The 21,809-nt window shown below is 40.5% G+C and overlaps 1 long non-coding RNA gene across 2 annotated transcripts in view; it reads right to left on the bottom strand.

Annotated features, from left to right (window-relative positions):
* Positions 1-21,809, bottom strand: part of LOC145720992 (uncharacterized) — a 113,768-nt gene that overhangs the window by 25,170 nt on the left and 66,789 nt on the right. Inside the window, exon 4 of one of the 2 annotated variants that reach the window (XR_014144447.1) lies at positions 15,599-15,907. The exons of the other annotated variant lie outside the window; for it this stretch is intronic. This is a non-coding gene — a long non-coding RNA (uncharacterized LOC145720992). Of the gene's footprint in view, positions 1-15,598; positions 15,908-21,809 lie in introns of those variants that run through there. 2 annotated transcript variants of the gene reach the window in all.

Consider the following 21,809-nt stretch of genomic DNA (forward strand, 5'->3'; position numbering starts at 1 on the left):
AGAGCTGACTAGTGTCCCTCAGTACAAAATGGCTGTGACATGTCTTCCAGAGCAAATACATGTATTAGATAACCCCTTTCAGACATGAGTTATAATGGTGTTGGTCACGAGCTCAATGGAGAATCCATGATATGTACTAAACAAGGTGTCTTTAAACACAAACACACATGAAACAAAGGTATGTATTGATCAGTTGGTGAAAATGCTGTGACCAGAGGCTGGCAGAAACCTATCCCTGTATTTCCTCCAGCAGCAATGGCTCACTATTTGCTAATTCAATGTTCACAGCAACTCTGTAAAACAATTACCATGAATCATGAGAATCACCTGTATCTGGTTCTTTGAAGTCTTTTTTTTTTTTTCATGTTATAATGTGATCTTAAGTATCATTATTTTGTCTCTTTAGGTTGCCTGTTATTCTCCAGTGTTTTTCTCTGGATTTTAGATCTTTTTTGAGTAGATGTAAAGTTTCCCTTCCCATTCAGTGGGGCTTGACTTCAGCCATAGGTTACCTTAGCATTGACCCCCAAAGATAAGAAAGTCACCTTGGCCTCTGCCAGACTAATAATCGACAAGATTCAGCTATAAAAAGGACTCAGCCTACATGTTCAGTTCCAATAAAGCTGCTCTGAAACCAGAGAAGTCAACAGGTCTTTCCAAGAATAATTTTTTTCCCCTGACTCTGCGGGGGAAGGGGGAAGGGGTGTCCAGATCTCCACAGGTCCATACTCTGTAGTGCTGCCATGGTTCTCTCCATTGGTTTCCAGGCTCTCATCCGACCTAGGGAGCAGAGATCCTTAAGCAGCCTTTTCTGTCTTGACTTCTCCATGCCCCAAAGCCTTGCTTACCCTTGCCAGGCCTCTAGTGTCTATGGACACCACATTTAGAGAGATGGTTGGCAGTGGGGGTTGAGAAGGGGATGCAAATATGTGATAAAGTTGCCATCTTTCTCCTAAAAAGTATTAGACATCAGTGAATGCCACCAGATTTAATGATCACAGTCTTTCTCTACAAGTAAATTATTTGCAAGTCTTGATCTTGAACTAAATGCAACCACATCCTCCGGATTCCACATTGTCATAGGAGACTTCCTTCCCACAGTGGTGGTTGTTTCACGCATTGCTGTTCATAATGCGTAGGCAGATTGGTGTATCTCTTTTCATTTATTGGCAAGTTGCTTGCATCACATGGAGGCAGCTGAACTCTATAATTATGAGCCTGGTGGAAGGGAAGGAAACCCCATAAATGCCATATGTTTTACCAACACTGCTTCAGATGAGACTCGCCCATGAGGTTTTGATCCTGCGCTTGTGGTAACAATTCTATTATTGTACAGTCTATTATTTTCAGAATGAGGAAAATGAACATACATTTTCTGGCCTACTAATTCTTGTTAACACACCAAAAATCAATAGCCTCTCCTATTGTACACATACTTTCTATTTGGGGTGACTCATTTCAAGCAGTTCCCATGAACAGCTTTTATATCCACCTGGTTGTATAAGTTTTAACTGATGTCAGTGTGGGCACACTTTGCCACCTGTCTCATAGTATATTTTTATGATATCTATTTTTATTCATGAAAGGCTTTGTTTTAGAAAATGTTTGTTTCATTTAAACATAGCATTTATAACTCATTACTTTTATAAATTCTCTAATTAACTCTACATGGCCCTAACTTCCATATCATGTACCTTAAATAGTTATACACTGAATTTGAACATTTCAGGAACATTATTATATGTAGGCTAAATCTGAATTTTGTTAAATATTCATGAATTCTGTCGAAATGTATTCTGTTGGCTAATTATTTGATACTGTAACAAGAGCACTGGATTTAAAAGCAAAAAGTTTAGGTTTAAATTTCTCTTCTGCTGAGAAGTTAGTTTGCCCTTTATCTGTGTGACTCAAAGTACGTTACTTAACCTCTATGAACTTTGGTCTCCCTTTTAAGTGAGGATGAAAGCACCGACCTTACAGAGTTCCTATGGAGTGAAGGCTAAGAAAATGGCTGACTTACCACAAATACTCAATGAAATGTTCGCTGAATTTGAAACCAGGGAGAAAAGTCTTTACATATAATGAGTAATATAATTTTCAAGGAGGAAGTTTAATCTTCCTAAGTAAGTAAACAAGTCCTTTGAACCATTTAAAGAAACCCAGTTTGTAGCCAAAGTGTTAATTTACATCCCTGTTTTTATCCATAGCATTATGTCTGTCTTATCTCTATTTCAGGAAGATTTCTTAATTCATTTTCCTATTTCCTATAACCATGTTTATTCTAAATCGTATAATAGCTATTCTTGAAAATAGTCCTAGAATTTAGACTTTTTGCTAAATTAGATTTCCCTTTGCCTCAAATTGGGGATACCTGACTATATTAAAATCCTTTAAAAAAAAGAAGCAGAAAAAGAGTCACCTGAGAATCAGGAGTCTAGGGAAAATATTGCAAAACTGTGTAATAGAGGATGAATGAAATATGTATATATCATGAACAGTGCTAACTGGAGACAGATGGGGCATCCAAAGCAGTAGTTGAAGAGAGCTTAATGACATGGTATCACTGTTCATAGAGAGGTGGGCTGTGTGAAGAAACCCACAAGGATAGAGAAGCATCCAGATAAGCAACAGCAGAATCATTAACTGTGCAAGGCCCAAAAGGGGCGTGGGAGGGAGCAGTGTTACAAGAACCTGTCTATGAAAGACAGCTCCCAGACAAGTACCGTGTTCACAGTCAGAGAAATGCAGCCGCTGCCAAATCCTGGACCTGACCTGGTGGAGGAGAGCAGGGAGAATCTCTTGCCCTCTGATGTCTGTCGTTCCTTGGAAGCAAATGCAACAGGGCACGGGAGGGTAAGAGAGCCTGGGTGAAGACCCCCACGGAGCATGGAGCAGAACACACTGAGAATGCAGTGAACAGCACAAGAAGAATCACTGGCATGGGAGGAGACAAACACCAATGGCTTCTGAACACGGAAATGTTCAGTATCACAAAACTGGTAAAGGGTGAAAGAATGACAATATTTGGTGGGGGGACAGGTGCTATTATACTTTTTTATACTGCTGGAGGGAGGATGGATTGATCCAACTTCTTCAGGAAAACAATTTAATAGTACATGGGAGACATCTTAAAAATTTGCATTTCCTTAGACCTAAGTTTATCCTAGAAAAATTTATTCTAAAGAAATACTTGAAACATAGTCTAAGAAAATAATTGCACAAGTTCACAAATATGACTATACAGGAAAGTTTATCACATCAAAATTATAATAGCAAAACTTGAAAGAAATCTAAATGTACAGTAATGGAGATTAGCTAATTATCATAAATATTCAATAGTGGCATATTATTGCAAACACTGAGACAGATATTGTAAATCAACACTTATTTTCATAGAAAAAGACTCACAATAAACTGCTAAATGTAAAAAAGCAGATTGACACAATATTCCTAGTTTGTAGACAAGCTGGAGTCCGAGATAAAGGGATTTCTCAAGCCCACACAGTCAGAAAGAGAAAGATCTAAGGTTTCAAACCAAGCTTAAACAATACCAAGGGCTTTCCACTATGAATCACTGCCTTTCAACAAGTTCTTTGTGATCCACCTTTGGGAAACAGGCTATACCTAAGACTACCTAGAAATTAAACAAGGGTCTCTGGGGTGGGTGGTTAGGGTCTGTGGAGTCTCCTTAGCATCTGATTCTGGTCTCAGTTGTTTCTCAGCCTGTCTCAAGCTGTGAGGCAAGTTCTAGAAACGTATGGATCCCATCATCCTGAAAGCATTTCAAAAGCAAGAGGTGTGGAAGAGAATATGGAGAGGGGAGGGAGCAGAAGAGAAGGAAGAGGAAGACAGAAGGAGAGGGTTTGGCAGGGAGAGGAGAACCAGCCCATGTCAAGAGTTCTTGAGCACCTGCCACCTACCAGTCCTGGTTAGGGGTATTGGTGACTGAAGCAGACATGCCCAGCCCCATGATTGAGTGGACTAACTTAACCCATAATACAGTTGTAATCACTGTCCTAGTTTGCTAGGGTTGCCCAAATACAGCACCACAGACTAAGTGGCTTGAACAGCAGAATTTGATTACCTCACATTTCTGGAGGCTGCAACCACATGATCAAGATGACCACAGGGTTTGTCCCATGCCTCTCGCTTAGTTTCTGGTGTTTTGCTGGCAATCTGTGGTGTTCTTGTAGAAGCATCTCCCCGATCTCTGCCTTCATCTTCATGTGGCTTTCTCCCTGCATCTGTGTCTATGTCCAAATTTCCCCTCCTTATAAGGACACCAGCCATACTGAATTAGGGTCCACCCTAATGAGCTCTATCTCCAAATTAGGTCACGTTACCAAGTCCTGGGGGTTAAGGCTTCAACCTACAGGTTTGGGGTGAGGGAGGGACTCAATTCAACTCATAACGATCACAAATGGAGATCATTGGTGGGAACTACTTGGAGGGTCGTTTATAAAGCCTCCCTGAGGAGATGACATTGAAGCAAACCCTGAGGGAGCATTCAAAACCCCTTTGGAAAGACACAGAAACACATTTTAGGCAGAAGGAAGAATATACCTAAAAGAGACAGCAGTCAGGAGAGATCTTGGCCTGTTTAAGAAACTCTGAAAACAGGCAGCTGGGCTGGACCAGAGAGAGAATGGGAGAATGTGCCAGATGAGATCCTAGTGGTAGCAGAGCCAGACTGTTTCCAACTCTGGAGGCCACAATGACAAGGGTACATTCTGTTCAAAATGCAGCAGGACCTTAAGTGCCAAGGTTCCGGCACACCCACCTGGCGAACTCCCTCCTCCACCTGCTCTCTCCCTGGGGCCTTGAGGCTGCCCTGACTCCCTGCACTCCAACAACACAGTATCCTCACTTTCTTACTGCCACCAGCTTACTGGCTTCATTCCCCATTCGGTTCATCTCTGTGAGAACTAAGATGGGACCTTATCTATCTTGTTCTCCATTGTACATCTAAGCACCTTGCCCATTGCTGGCCTGAAGGAAGTATTTAGTGGATTTGTATGAATTAAATTAAAAAACACTTCCCAGCCCTGGCTCTGGCACTATGGATCGTTTTCCTTCCTCAGCAACCATTTCCTAAGCTATTAAATAAAAGTGTTCTGTACTGGCCAAGAGCTTACATTCTGGGTCCAGACTATTAGGTTCACACCCCAGCTCTGCTACATATTTGGCATGAGATGTCATGGGGTTCTTCAACATTTCTGTGTCATTAGGCTCATCAGTGAAAGGGGGATGCTAATGGTACCTAACTTACAGGATTGTTGAGGAGATTAAATGAATTAATACACACAAATCACTTAAATAGTGTCTTGTACATAGTTAAGTGCTAGCAGTCATCATCATTATTAATGAAATTGCTCTTGGAAATTCAGTAGATTCATCTAAACCAGGTTGTGTTCATAAATGACCAAGATAGAGTGGTTTAATAGGATGCAACTTCTAATTGTTCAGATCAATTTACTGTCCTCACATACATCCCCACACACTCTCCACAGACCCTCTTCCCTCCAAATTGGAGAGCTGTGCATCTAGATGCCCCCATGGACCTCTTATTCATGTGTGTGGGTCTGTCGTATGCACATTTGTACTCTCGGTGGCAGACAGAAGTTACTAGTCCCTATAAATGTTGTAGGTAATTGCTTCATTTTACCAGTGGGCTTTATCAGTGGAAATACATCTTTTGGAAATATAACTTTTATTCTGTTTTTTTTTATTTTGAAAGAAATATTGAGTATGCATGTTTGAAGTTTAAGGACTGAAAGTTAAAAACCAATACAGAGCTTTATTCTGATCATCCATGTACGCAATAAACATGTATTGAAGACCAAGTGAATAATGATCACTGTGCTCAGGGCTGGAACACTCACCATCACTGAGTAACTGTCCATTTCTATCAATGTATCTATATTGATTTATTACCTACTTGCCTATCCAGCTAGTTAGCTAGCGAGCTATCCCCTGCCTCATTCAACAAATGATTGAGGTATTAATCCACCTTTAGCTTTAAAGCCCTCTGGTGAAGAAAGTACTATTATTATCCATTTTACACATGAGGAAACAAAAACACCTGGAAATTAACTTTCATTTTTCACTTCTTATTAAAATATTTATAAAATTTAGAACCAGACACTGCATAATGTTGATAAATATCTTTGTGAAGGCCTTCATGTGTATTTCTGAACGTCTATCCAAAATCGGCACCCTGAATCAGCCAGAATATGATTCGTGATGGAGCTCTGCATACCTGGCTGGTCTAGATCTCTGATATACCATTAGCAACCCGCATGCAAGTTGAAAGGTTTGAATGACAGCAGGCTATGGTCGAAGGATGGAAATTATATTGGAGAGTCTCTCTCGTCCTCACTTTCCTAAAATCCGAATGATTACAGCTATCGTTGTGGAACCCTGGACACAGGTCCATCTGGGAATAAAAAATGAATTTCTGAAGCTGTAAATGAAAACTGGAGGCTGTGTATTTGAAAGAAGGCTCCAAATAGATGGACAGTATACTCCAATTAGTACATCTGGTACACTTATGGAATTGTATTTCTGAGTTCACCCTCATTCCTTGAAATAGCCCAGTCCTTACCAACTGTGTCTCTCACACAGACTCTGCAATGGAGCGCTGAGCCTCCCTCTACCTTTTCCCTTAACCGAAGCAGTACCTGAAGGCTATAGTTGGAGGCCAGAAGGATCTTTTCTGAGCCAAGTTAGCACAATATTAAGCACGATCCTGTGGGCTCCACTATGGAAGGAAAAGCCACTGAGTACCCATTTGCAAATCTGGGAAGTAGCTGGCTGAGAAAGATGAAGACCAGCTGTGCCAAAGTGTTTACTGAAACACTTTGTTTCATCATGGTGTAGCATTTAAAAGATACTATTAAAATCATAGCTTCATCTCTCCCTCCGGAGGGAGAGATGAACCATGAGAGACTATGGACTCTGAGAAACAAACTGAGGGTTCTAGAGGGGAGGGGGTGGGGGATGGGTTAGCCTGGTGATGGGTATTAAAGAGGGCACGTTCTGCATGGAGCACTGGGTGTTATGCACAAACAATGAATCATGGAACACTTCATCTAGAACTAATGATGTAATGTATGGGGATTAACATAACATAATAAAATTAAATTAAAAAAATAAAAATAAAATCAAAGCTTCAGAAAGTCACCCGTTCTGTTTTTACTCAGCCATTCCTGTTCTAAAGTTGTCCCTTGGTGAGGTCTTCTTCATTTAAATTCCTTGGCTGTGACTTCCTACTGGGACACTGAGCAATATGCAGTCCACATCTGTGTGTGTGTGGAATGACCACGACTAAGTGAACAATGAGACAAGACCTCATATCCCCTTCCTCACATTTCCTGGGTAAGTTGCAGGATTGGGGTGGTGACAGGCTTGGATCACTGAGTGCAGGTCAAGGATGTCCTCAGAGACATAAGAAAGCATCTGCTTTTCTGCGGGGACACTGGTAACAGTGCAGCACAGAAGGGTCCCCAGTGGACTGAAATTTTCCAGTTTGCACCCTCCATGGCTATTTGCAACTAAAACGGACTCCTGGGACCAAGTGAACCCTTGGGACTTGGATTTGTCATGAGGTAAGAGACACCTAAAGAGGAGAAAATTAAGGACCTTTTCAGGATAGAAGAAATGGATGATGAAACACTTAATGACACAATAAAACAGATTTTTCTTGGAAAGGTCTTATATTAAATGCTCAAAATAAAGCATGCCATTGGAGGTTATGTTGACCACAGAAACTTTTGGTCAAAAAATATCCATTCATGGCTGAATAATATTTATATGATAATTAATAATATAATTAATATAGGGGTGCCTGGGTGGCTCAGTCGTTAAGCATCTGCCTTCAGCTCAGGTCACGATCCCGGGGTCCTGGGATCGAGCCCTGCATCGGGCTCCCTGCTCCGCTGGAAGCCTGCTTCTCTCTTTCCCACTCCCCCTGCTTGTGTTTCCTCTCTCGTTGTGTCTCTCTCTGTCAAATAAATAAATAAAATCTTAAAAAATAATAATATAATTAATATATGTATTATATATATACCAGATCTTCTTTATCCATTCACCTATCGATGGGCTGCTCCCACAGTGTGGCTATTGTAAATAATGCTGCAATAAACATAGAGTGCATGTATCCCTCTGGATTAGTATTTCTGTATTCTTTGGGTAAATACTCAGTAGTGCATGGAATTAAAATAAAACAAAACAAAACAAAACAAAATAAAATAAAATATGCATTCATATGTCTTAAACTTATTTTTCCTTGGATTTATTTTGGGGAATTCCGAATTCCTACTTGTTCTGTTCCTGCTATCATTAAATAATCCATATCATTTAATGGCTTTGGATTTCCCTCCCTTCCTTCCTTTAATAAGTTTTTATGGTCTTCAATTCTGCAGGAATTCTGCTAAGAGGAGTAGATAAAAGAGCACAAGACATTTCGTACACTCTGGAAGAGGAGTGTAATATTTATTTAAGAGCATCAGTATAGTTAAGTACTTTATGTACAATATTCCAAAATACTCTTCCCAAATATGCAAAGCTAGTAATGTTATTTCTGATTTTATTTTTTTATTTTTATTTTTATTTTTTTAAAGATTTCATTTATTTATTTGAGAGAGAGAATGAGAGACAGAGAGCACGAGAGGGAAGAGGGTCAGAGGGAGAAGCAGACCCCCCGCCGAGCAGGGAGCCCGATGCGGGACTCGATCCCGGGACTCCAGGATCATGACCTGAGCCGAAGGCAGTCGCTTAACTGACTGAGCCACCCAGGTGCCCCTATTTCTGATTTTACATGAGAAGATGGAGGATGAATGAACTGGTGGGCCTTATTCACACAGCTGGTAGAGGTGGATACAGGGGCATATCTGAAATCTGCTCTGAACCCTGTGACTTGCCAAGATACCTGTGCTGCCTGACTCCTACCTGAGCCCAACTGCGTATGGGGGAGGAAATGGCAAAGTGCTAAGGGCAGTGCGGAGGATGACCCAGAGAAGGCTACTCTGCTTGGGAGGATCAGAAAATACTTATTGGAAAATACATGAATTGAATTGAGTCAGCCTGTAAAGGTCCTCTCACCACAGGGGGGAGATCAGCCACGCACACTGGCTTGGACTCTTGGTGGTTGCTCAATTTGTTAGATTAACTGGATCCACTCAAATAACAACAACCTCAATTAGGGGGGAATGAATATGCTGAGTGCTCTGCAGAAGGTTTGGTGGTTGGACCTTCCCTGTCTATATGCATCATGATTCATAAACCACATGTGCAGGTACCTTGTGATCCTCTGAAGAAAGCCAGTATATGAAATCAAGGTATGATTATGGCCAAAAACCGTCTCATCAGGCACCATAAACTTGTGATTGTTTCCCCACATGCAGTTCATGACCATACTTATGGTTAGGGATCTATGTTTTATTGCCTATAAATCCTGGATATTATACTAGCTGGAAGCATAAAGCTACCATAAGTTAAAAAACAATAGCCCCACAGACCCTACCAATTAGAATTTATTTAATGTTTAGGGGCCATCAAGTGGCAGAAAGGCATCACTATGAAGTCATTATACTTCCAACATCTGGACCTAAATGGCAAGTGTTTGGGGCCATTATAGATCAATTCTTCAAAAAGACTGAGAGTCAGCTTCATATTGAAGGGCATGGATTATTAAGTTATCATGGTAATAGGGTATGAAATGGACATGTGAACACACTACCTTCATGTCATCATCCTCATTAATTCAGAAATGTGTATTGCTTTAGCAGGTAGAAAGGAAAATACAGGGTGCTATAAGAAGGGGACCTACTTGAGACGTGGGGGCTGCCAATTATTGTCATGGAAAAATGCAAGCCTAGTGTTGTCATTTCAATTTCTCAAGAGAAGCCTGATGATGTGCAGATTTTTATACAAAATTACCAATTTAGAATTTCAAAAACTTTAAGATATTTTGAAGGTCACAAATCTAGTCACAGTCCAGGTGTCCCCTATGTTCTCTCTTTTTACGATTGCTGCCTTTAAATCTAGGATAATGTCATCTTAGAAAGGAAAAGATCAGACCAGAAGGTCAGGAGAAGGATGTATCAAGTGTCTGGGTCAAATTCAGACTCAAGGAAGAGAATTCAGGAGCTTGGATAAACCAGACAAGGACAAGAACTTGGCATCATTTTATGTTCACGACTTTCTGAGTCATTTTTATATCCTTGGAAAGGGCAGAGGAACAGTAGTTCCCTGTTTGGGCTTTGGGGTCAAACAGACCTGAATCTTAGATGAGTTTCTAAAGCTCTCTGATCTTTAATTTGTTGGTCTTAAAATGATAATACATCTGTCTCATGGGGTTACAGGAGGAATAAATGAGATCATTCATCTCAAGCACCTATCACAGCACTCGAAGCGTATTAAGGACAGAACAAATGGCAGCCAATAACACAACTATTTTTGTATCTCATTAATTATAGCTGATGATTCTAAAGAATTAGCGAATTACCCAATATCATAATAAATAAGGGAAGAATCAGCATTTGAGCTTAGGTCTGCTTCTTTTTTTTTTTTTTAAGATTTTATTTATTTATTTACTTACTTGAAAGAGAGATAGCATGGAAAGGAGCAGAGGGAGAGAGATGAACAGACTCCACGCTGAGCATGGAGCTGGACACAGGGCTTGATCCCACAACTCTGAGATCATGACCTGAGCCGAAATCAAGGGTCTGATGCTCTACCGACTGAGCCACCCAGGCACTCCCTGTCTGCTTCTTTAAGTCGGTTTGCTTCTCCTGACTGACTCACCGTATGGGATGCCTCCACCTACCACATCATCCTGGTGAATGTCAGGGCACATGATAGTGACTGGGCTCAGAGACTCTCCAAGACCGCAGGTTCTCTATGGGCTTTACACTCACCCACAGAAAGTCCTTTTGGGTAGCATATGTCTTTCGTTTCGTGTGAGCTACTCTCATAGCAGGTATCACATGATAGATATGTCACTTCACATTACATTTCCTCATGAGATGGTAGACTCCCTGAAGGAAAGAATTTAGATTGTACACATGGTACCCCGTTCCCTCACAATACCTACTAAGGAATGACCAATGGTTTGTTATGCGGATCCCATATCCACCTTCTGAAATCCAAAAAGCTCTATAAGCTGTATTTTAAAAGATTCATTTGACAATAAGACTAAAGCTTTACTAATTTAGGGGGAAAACTTGACCTGAATTATTGAGAGGCCATGTGTGCTCTTCATTGATTCCATGTAGAATATTCATATGTTTTCGTGCAGATATATTAATAAATTTGAATAGTGGGTTTAGACCAAATGTGTCAGTACCATTATATTACTGGCCACCCCGTGTAAGTGACACCAGTGGGGGATCTACTGGAAGCTAAAGAGATTTAGACCTCAGGGATTTTGTGCCTGATATCATATTAAAAATTTGGTAATCTTTTACCTGAAGAAGTTCTCCCAAATTGCATAAGCTTCAGGCCTCACAGGGGATTGGCCCTAGTACACTACATTAATTTTGTAAAATTTGAAAACTTTTCAATCTGAAGCACATCCCACCTCAAGGATTATGGGTTTATGCAGTTGGAGAAAGAAGAGCAAGGCAGGAAGACAGAAAGAAAAGAAGACATGAGGGGAGGGAGGAAAGTAGGTAGATATTCCTGGGTCATTTTGGGTAAGAAAATGCTGTAACAAATAGGCTTTCAAACTCTGTGGCTGAAAACACAACATAACAGCACAGTACAAGTAGTTGACATGATGCTCTTATTGAAGTCTAAGGTGGAGTTTCAAGTCAGGTGCAGCTCTGCTCCACCAGATGGTGAAGGGACCCAGGCTGCGGTCATTCCCGTGTGCCACCTGGGGTTTCCTCACCAGTGACCCTCCAAAGCCATGAGGAGGTAGGAAAGCAAGAATTGTACATAGGAGGTGTTTTCCTTTTTTGTACAATTTTTTTGTGCCTAGAGGAGATGTGTTGTCCTGCTGAAAACTCATTGGCTGTAAGTTGGACTTGTAGTCATAGATACACAGTCTCACTCTAAGGGACACACCACGTGGTTGTGACTTGGGAAGAAGAGGGGAACAGACTTTGGTGGAACAGAAGCAATCTCTGTCACCCCAACCTGTTCTCCAAATGAGGCTCCACAGACAAGGCATGACTCACTACCTCTCATAGTCTGAGAGTCCAGGCAAGCACTTTGGTGATTCTCATTCTAGACCCCTAGCCAATGGCCAAATCACCAGGATATATAAAAACAGAGCTGGGTGATAAAGAACTTCAGCTAGTGGTGCTTGGAATGTTCTTTGAGTCTGGACTGGCCCAACAGAGTAGTTTCTTTCCTTGTTTCATAATTTTCCAATCCTCATTTTGTAATGAACAAATGAATGAATAAATGAGGGAACACAGGTCTCTCCTGCGGGCTCAGGGGGTGAAGTATGGAAGAAGGCTAGAATTTGAGTCTAATAATGATGATGGTATTGACTAGCCAGTCAGCCAGCACTGGACTAGCAAGTCACCTTACAAAGCAACAGCGTGTGTGGTATCACTGTGATCTTCTCCCCAGTCCTCCCTATCTTGTAGATGAAGACACTGAGGCTCCAGGGGCGCATGGCCAGCCTAGGATTACACAGCATGTGTCCAGGTCTTCCGACGTCATGGACGGCACCCTTTTCACTCTATCACATGTCCTTGTGTTTTGGCCCAAGCAAAAAACCCACAATATCTAGTTTCTGGAACAAAAGTCAGGTGCAGTGGTCTCCCTGGGCTTCCCTTTGCATCCAGGGGGCCCGTCCCAGACAGGAGCAGAACACACGGATATAAAGGACATTTCAGGGCCAGGCTGGAGCCCAGAATTTGGAACAAATACATTTTTCCAGTGTTTGCTTTGCCAAGCTCTGTGCTACACGAGAGGGGTAGCGCAGGAGTCGGGAACTCTGGCCCATGGACCACCTCGTGCCCTGCTGTCTTTTTGGTTAAAGTTTTTTAGAGATACAGCTACACTCATTTGTTTACCTACTGCCCGTGGCTGTGTTTGTAGTATAACAGCACGATGGAACAGCTACGCCAGAGGCTATATGGCCCTCAAAATCTAAGACTTCTACAAAAAAATGGTGGATTCCTGAGACAGAGCAGTGACTAGCAGAGGAGTCAGAGAAATTTCGAGCAACCATCCAAGAAGGGAAGCCTGACAACAGAAATAAGACTGGGACACAGAAGCGGAGCACAGGAGGGGACGTTATGCAGCACCTTTTGTCTCTACAAGAGAAAGAGGGGCAGTGGCCTTCGACAAAGAAACAATGAATGACGTCTGGATGGCAGAGTGAAAGATTGATTGTAGTTTGCAAAGCAGTGGGAGGACACTGCAGGCATTTGGAGCAGCTCACCAAAGTGCTAAGGCAAGAATCAAATTGCTCTACTGGGAGCATCCTCTTCAATAACAGAGATGAGATTCAGGGAAGACTCACCTCCAGTGAGTCAGATGAGTGGTGCGTATTGTCGCATGTAATCCTGAAAACAGGCCCACCAGGCAAGTCTTACCCCCATTTTACAAAAGAGGGGGCCAAAATGAAAAGAAATCCAATAACGCACCTCCGTTCTCAAAATAAGAGGTGGCTTTTCCCAGGCCCCCAAAGTCTCTGCCTGGCCCTCTGCCACACAGCCAGGCAAATCACCTCCACCTGGGGCCACCTAGCCTTGTCCCGGCCCCAGCCAGCCGGCTGCCACGCCCTCTCACCTGTTTAGCGGGAAGCACCATGGCAGAGGGGGGCGTGCCAGCAGGTGGGGGACCCCTCCAGGCCAGTGCGGTGGCTGTCATGACCAGATTAACTCCTGTAATGTTGAGGCTGGCTCTCGTCCTTGTGGGGAGAGTAAGACTGGATTGGAATGGGCAGGGGCCAGTGACCATTAATCATGATGAAAAATGGCCACAGTCACAGATTCAAGGTGAGCTCATCTTCCCTGCGCTCCTGCCATCCCCTCACCTTATTTTGCCAAGGAGCACTGCATCTGAAGTCTGTAATCAACCCAGCACCGCCCCTCCCCCACCCCCCCACCCCCCGGCCAGGTAGCCGTGGCAATCCGAACAGGTTTGATTATAATCCACTTCACCTTCACACCCTGAACCCACAGTGAGAATGTGTGAAGGAGCAACGCCTCATTTTATTACATTAATGCACTGTCTCAAGAGAGACAGTGTCTGAAGCAATGGGCAGAGGTGATAAAACTATTTTTGAGAAGCTTAGCTTATTAGAGCTTTGAAAATCAACTGATTGTCTGAAAATCTTTGCAATCACCATGTTAAGATATGATATGATACGATAGTTTCTTTTTTCTGCAAAAAAGAAAAAAGTGATCATCATGGCAACTTTATAAGAAGAACCATGTTTTATGTATTTTATTTTTTATTGTGGTAGAATACACACAACAAAGTTCAACATTTTATTTTTTATTATTATTTTTTAATGAATGCTTCTTTTTAAAAAAATATTTTATTTATTTATTTGAGAGAGAGAGAGTACAGAGGGAGAGGGTGAGGGAGAAGCAGACTCCCTGCTGAGCAGGAAGCCTGATGTGGGACTGGATCCCAGGACCCTGAGATCATGACCTGAGCTGAAGGCAGATGCTTCACCGCCACCCAGGTGCCCCAAAGTTTAACATTTTAGAAATTTTCAGCAATAGCTCAGTGACATTAAGCATATTCACATTGCTGTACATCCATCCATCTCCAGAACTTTGTTAATTTTCTCAAACTGAAACTGTCCCCCCTAAAAGAGAACTCCCCATTCTTCCCTCTCTCAGATTCTGACATACACAATCTGCCTTCTGTCTCAGACTCTGATTTCTCCTAGGTACCTCATATAAGTGGAATCATAGAGTATTTGTCCTTTTATGGCTGACTTATTTCCCTTAGTTCTCAAGATTCATCTATGCTGTTGTGTGTATCAGAATTTTCATCCTTTGTAGGCTGAATAATATTCCATTGCATGGATATACTACATTTCGTTTATCCACTCATCTGTCCGTGGACACAGGGCCTGCTTCTGTCTTTTGGCTACTCTGAATGATGCCTCCATGAACAGGGGTGTATAAATATCAGATTCCTTGTTTCAATTCTTTGGGGCATAAATCCATAAGTAGAATTTCTGGATCATATGGTAACATTATTTTTATTTTTTTAAAAACCTCCTATATACTGGTTTCCATAGCAGCTGTACCATTTGGCATTCCCATCGGCAGTGCACAAGACTTTCAATTTTCTCTATATTCTCACCAATGCTTGCTGTTTTCTGATTTTTTGACAAAAGGCATTCCAAGTGGTATCTCACTGTGGCTTTGATTTGCATTTCCCTAATGATTAGTGATGGTGAGCATCTTTTCATATACTTAATCGGCCATTCGTGTATCTTCTTTGGAGACTTATTCAATACACTTACTCAAGGTTTTTGCCCATTTTTTAATTGGATCATTTTGGGTTTTGTTGTTTTTGCATCATGAGGTAGAGGAACAAAATTTGGGCCAGCTGCATCACTTTCAAGTGTGAGAGACACAGCAGGAGAACCTAAATTACCAAAGGCATCATGTTTTTAAAGATTTTATTTATTTATTTATTTATTATTTATTTATTTGTTTGTTTGTTTCACACACACACACAGAGCACAAGTAGGGGGAGTGGCAGAGGGAGAAGGAGAAGCAGACTTCCTGCTGAACAGGGACCCAACGCAGGGCTTGATTCCAGTACCCTGAGATCATGACCTGAACCAAAGGCAGACGTTTCACCAACTGATGCACGCAGCCACCCTACCAAAGGCATCGTTAATGTTTTTCTTCAGGATGTTGGACCATTTGCACCAGGAAAAGGGAGCACATCAAAAGCTGGGAGTCCTGCTGATCTGGAGAGAGAACCACACTTAGGAACAAGAGATGATGCTCTGCTTTGCCCTTGAGGAGGAAGAACTGTCCTGAGATGTGGTTAGCCTGATGGAAGGAACCTTCATTCTGGGACCTGCATGCCATGCGGGTGACATCCCGTCCACTTAACTCATCTGGGACCCCAGATCCCTGAACCATCCCAGCTGAACATGCGTCCAGCCTTGGTGATCGGATAACTGATAACCCAGAATTTCCAGTCTCTGCCAAGGTCTTGAAGACATTTTTACAGAAGCTCAAATTTAGTATCTGCTTCAGGGAATTTTGGTCTGCTATGTGCATTTTCTTTTCTAAATTCATTGTGGTTTCTTTGACCAGTCTCACCAACCCTGAACTGTCAATCACTTATTAGGAGTTTTGTTATGAAGGGCAATCAACTGGTTTTACAAAGAACTGAGGAATTTTTCCATTTCTTCTTAGACCTATAGCTCATTTTCTATAGTCATCCAGCACCTCAGGGGCAAGACTCATGCTTTTATCTGCTCGGGAAATTTCTCTGCTATCTCTAAAACGTCTCCCCCCTCTAGAATTCATTTCCTGTGAGGTTCCCCTTCATTTTCTTGAGTGAGTCCTTTCATTCACTTAAGCTTCTGTTGAAACATTTAAACCTCACTATAACCTATGGATTTTGTGATTTCCAAAGATATATTCTTCCTTTGGAAAATATTGCTATGATCCTTAAGAACTTTTTAATTTTGTCTTTTCTAGCTAACAACATTTATTTCTTTACTTTCTTCTATTTTTGTAATAAAATTGTATTATAATAAGTTATATTAAATAATAAGTTTTATTATAATATACTTTGTCACTTAACTATAAAGTTGGTTTTGAGCAATAAGGAAGTCAGCTATAGCTGCCCATACTACTGAATCTCAGTAAACATCCAGAGATCTGAGCCTGGACGTCAGACAATGCTGCCCCGTACCCCTGTATATCATTTCCAAGATGATCCAAAGGTTAAGCATTGTGCCACCAACAGGCTCTATGCATCTGCAGCTTGCTCAGAAACAGAGTGACCAGCTTTATAGTAAGATTTCCTAGAACTGAGAGTTTCCTCAGGATGAGGGACTTTCAGTGCGAAAACCAGGAAAATCTAGGCAATTTGAGATGAACTGGTCACCCTACCTTGAATCCAAGCCCATAACCTGGCCAACAGGACCAATCAACAGGTGAAAGGTTCAAGATAAGAGGCAGGGATGATAAAGCACAGCTTTTTCACAGTTTTCAAGGCATACCTGGAACTTGGTAATATTGTGACATGTTCTGGGGGAAATGAGTGATGTTATTCATGCATGCAGGTGATTGGCACATGCTTCTCACCCTGTGTGCCTTCCTGGGTCACCATAGAATGTTAAAGACAAAGGGCATTCTCTTTGATCCACTTGATCCCCTGCCTAACTAGGAAAGCAAGCTCCTGGATAAAGGGTGGGATCGGTTCCAAAGGGGACTCACAGGTACCGCCAGCCTTTAGACCAGGCTGTCACATCACCTCCTCTGCCTCCCTCTTCACATGAGCCCACACCAGTCTCCAGAGAATATGGACACGGCATTCCCTCCATCTGATATTGCTCCCTCCCACACCGAAGATTAAGTCCCAGAACAAACACCTAGTACAAGATGGCATGGCTGAGAAACTTGACACCCTATAGAAAGATGCTGGATAGAGTAGTAGAGATTGGGTGCGTACAGGGGCATAAGATAATAGAGAAGCTCACTAAATAAAACAAAGTATACATATTGCTCAGTGCTCACATAAAAATGAGCATTTTACAATGTACTTTTCATTTACCATCCTTTGCTCATTTGTTTCAATGAGATGCCTGTGAGTAATTTTGTGTATTTTCAAAAATGTACATACAAAGAACCATTTTACACCATTATCTTGATCATCACATCAGGATAATTGTGACCTGGAGTTGCAATCACCGTGGCGACATTTTTGTGTTTAAGAACAAAAATTAGGCAGAAGGAACTCAGTGTGTCTGCACCTGAATGTCCCTAAATCACCTAGAATTTAAGGGATTCTTTAAATATTCTCCAAATAGTTTGATCCTCCACTGCGTAGCTCCTATACCAGCAGGTTCCAGGTAGGCACGTGTGTGTGTACCCATGCATGCATGAGTCTTCATTTCCTGAGCTGGTACGGGCTTCCTTCCGTGCTCCCTCCTCTCACTTTGCCCCCAGTCACTGTCTGAGCTAATGCTCTTCCACCTTCCTTCATTTCCTTATAAAGCCTGGGAAAGAGTTGTGGTTTATAACAGACTTCCACTGAACACTTGGGAGCAATGGAGGCTATATTATTTAGAACTGGATTTTATTCAGCTCCAAGTAAAAGATCTATCTTATGCATCTGCTCAAGGGTGTCTGGGCTAAAGTTTGTGGAAATCTCTTAGCCTTTCCCTCATGATCACAAAATAACTAAGCCATCGCATTGAGGAAGGAAAAAAGGAGGAATGAAGGAAGCAGAGAAAGAAGGAATAGTTTATGCAATTAGGGAAGCAAAAGACTTTCTCAAAAATCCTTAGCAAACATCTGCTTTTGTCCCACTCTGAAACGTGGCCTCCACTGGCTATAAGAGGCCTGCACATGTAAGTCTTCAACTTTCCAGACTCTACAGTAGAGGAACGGGAGGAAGAAAATAAAAAGTTGGAAGGAATGAGTAACCCACCCTCCAGTATCTGCCTGAAAGAGCAGCTCACTGATCATTGTCCTTACTCTGGAGTACAGCTCTGTCGGCTTTCTTTTGATGTGTTAGTGTGGTATATCTTTTTTCATTCCCTTATTTTTAAAATATCTATAACTTATATTTAATATAATATCTACTAACATATTATAAAATATCTATAACTTACTATCTTATCATAGACAGTATTAGTTGAGTCTTGTGTTTTATCTACTCGACCAGTTTGTCTTTTAGTTGGTGTATTTAGACCATTACCATTTAAAGTGATTATTGACATAGCTGGATTAATATCTATCATATTTGTGACTGTGTTATATTTATTGCCCTTTTCAACAAGTTTATCGCCCCTTTCCTCTTTTATTCTTCCCTCCCTGATTTTAACTGAGCATTTTATATAATTTCATCCCCCATCCCTTCTTAGCATATCAATTTTACTTCAAAATTTTTGCTTAGTAGTTGTACCAGAGTTTGTAGTACACATTTACAACTATTTAAGTCAACTTTCAAATTACACTATTCCACTTCACAGGTAGTACGGATACTCAGAGTATTCCCAACCTCTCACTCCTTTTCCTTATTACATTGTTGTCCTTAATTTACTTATATAGAAGCTATAATCACCCAACACATTGCCACTATTATTATTTTGAACAAACTGTTATGTACAACGTCAATAAAGAAGAAGAAAAATAAAAGATTTTATTTTACTTTTTTTTATGAACTGAACTGTGTCTCTTCCAAATTCACATGTTAAAGTCCTAACCCACAGTAACTTAGAATGTGATTATATTTGAGGAAAGAGGTAATTGTGTTAAAATGTGGGTCAACCTTAATCCAATAAGACTGGTGTCCTTGTAAGAAGAGGAAATTAGGACACACACACACACATACTCTCATGCAGAGGTAAGATGTGAAGACACAAGAAGACAGCCATCTACAAGCTAAGGAGAGAGGTCTCTGCAGAAAGAATCTTGATGACACCTTGAGGTCAGATGTCTAGCCTCTGGAACTACAAGAAAATAAATTTCTGTTAAGTCGCCCAGTCTGTGTACTTTGTTGTAGTAGTCCTAAAAACCAATACACCTCCATTTATTTCTCTCATGTTCTTCTCTTTATGTAGATTCTAGCTTCTGAGCTACATCATTTTCCCTCTCTTTGAAGAACTTCTTTCAAGATTTTTTGCAAGACAGACCTACTGCCCACAAATCACCTTGATTTTTGTCTGAGAAAGTCTTTATTTTTCCTTTAATTTGAAGGGTGATTTTGTTTTACACCGAATTCTGAAGGTTTGTTTTTTTTTTCTTTCAACACTTTAAAATTTAGCTTCACTCTCCTCTTGCTTGCATGGCTTCTGAAGAAAAGATGGATGAAATTTTTATCTTGTTCCTCTGTAGGTAAGGCGGACTTATTTCCCTCTGGCTCCCCCCCCATTTTTTATTATGGTAAAATATACATAACAGAAAATCTACCTTCTTAACCATTTTTAAGTAAACTCTTAATGTTGTGCAACCATTAGCACCATCCATCCCCAGAACTCTTTTCATTTTGTAAAACTGAATTCTATACCAATTAATTCTATACCAATTCTGTACCAATCTATACCAATCAAACAATAATTCCCCCTTCCTCTGACAACCACCATTCTGCTTTCCATCTCTATGATTTTAATTACTCTAAATACTTCATATAAGTGGAATCATATAGTATTTGTCTTTTTGCGATTGGCATGTTTCACTTAATATAATATCCTCATGGCTCATCCATGTTGTAGCATCTGTCAGAGTTTCTTTCCTTTTTAAGAATGAATAATATTCTACTGTTGGCATATACCACATTCTGCTTATTCATTCGTATGTAAGTGGACACTTGGGTTGCTTCCACCTTTTGTCTACTATAAATAATGCTGCTATGAACATGGGTGTGCAAATATAGGATTGATTCCTTGCTTTTAATTCTTCTATATGTACACCCAGAGGTGAAATTGCTGGATCATATGTAATTCTACTTTTAATTTTTTTAAGGAAACTTCCATACTGTTTTCCACAGCAACTGCACCATTTTTTATTCCTACCACCAGTGCAGAAATCTTCCAATTTCTCCATATCTTCACCAACACTTGTTATTTTCTGTTATTTTGATAACACCCATCCAAATAGGGTGTGAAGTGGTATCTCATTATAGTTCTAAATTGCATTTTCTTAATGATTAATAATTTTGAGCCTCTTTTCGTGAACTTATAGTCCACTTGTGTATCTTCTTTGGAGAAGGGTCTATTCAAGTCCTTTGCTCATTTTCAAGTCAGATTATTCATTTGTTGTTGTTGTTGAGTTTTAGGTGTTCTTTATATATTCTGGATATTAATCCCTTATCAGATGCATGATTTGCAAATATATTTTCCATTCTGTGGGTTGCCTTTTTATTCTGTTGATATTATCTTTTTATGCATAATTTAAAAAATTTTTCATGAAGTCCAATCTGTCTTTTTTTTTCCTTCTGTTTCCTGTGACTTTGGTGTCATATCTAGGAAATCATTGTCAAATCCAATGTAGTGAAGCAGTTTCCCCATGTTTTCTTAAAGTTTGATAATAATTTTATAGTTTTAGGTCTTGTATTTAGGTCTTGATTTATTTTGAGTTAATTTTTGTATATAGTTTTAGGTAAGCAACTAACTTCGTTCTTTGGTATGTGCATATGCAGGTTTCCCAACACCATCCTTGAAAAGACTTTCCTTTCACCATTGAATGATCTTGGCACCCTTATCAAAATTCATTTCACCATACATGTGATGGTTTATTTCTGTGATCTTTATTATTTCCTATTGGTCTATGTGTCTGCTTTTATGCCAGTATCACACTTTTTTTATTACTGTAGCCTTGCAGTAAGTTTTGAAATAAAAAAGTGTAAGTCCTACAGATTTTTTCTTTTTCAACATTGCTTTGGCTATTTGTGGCCCCTTGAGATTTCATATGAATTTTAGTATGGGTTTTTCTGTTTCCATTAAAAAGTAATTGCATTTTGATAGGGGTTACATTGAATCTGTAGATCTCTTTGGGTAGTAATACACATGTTAACATTATTAAATTTTCCAGTCCATGAACATAAGATGTGATTCCATTTGTTTATGTCTTCTTTAATTTCTTTCAGCAATGTTTTTTATAATTTTCATCGTATCATTCTTTTGC

The sequence above is a fragment of the Leptonychotes weddellii genome, chromosome 4 (genome assembly GCF_054177405.1).
Source record: "Leptonychotes weddellii isolate Sample4059 chromosome 4, ASM5417740v2, whole genome shotgun sequence".
Classification (NCBI taxonomy): domain Eukaryota; kingdom Metazoa; phylum Chordata; class Mammalia; order Carnivora; family Phocidae; genus Leptonychotes; species Leptonychotes weddellii.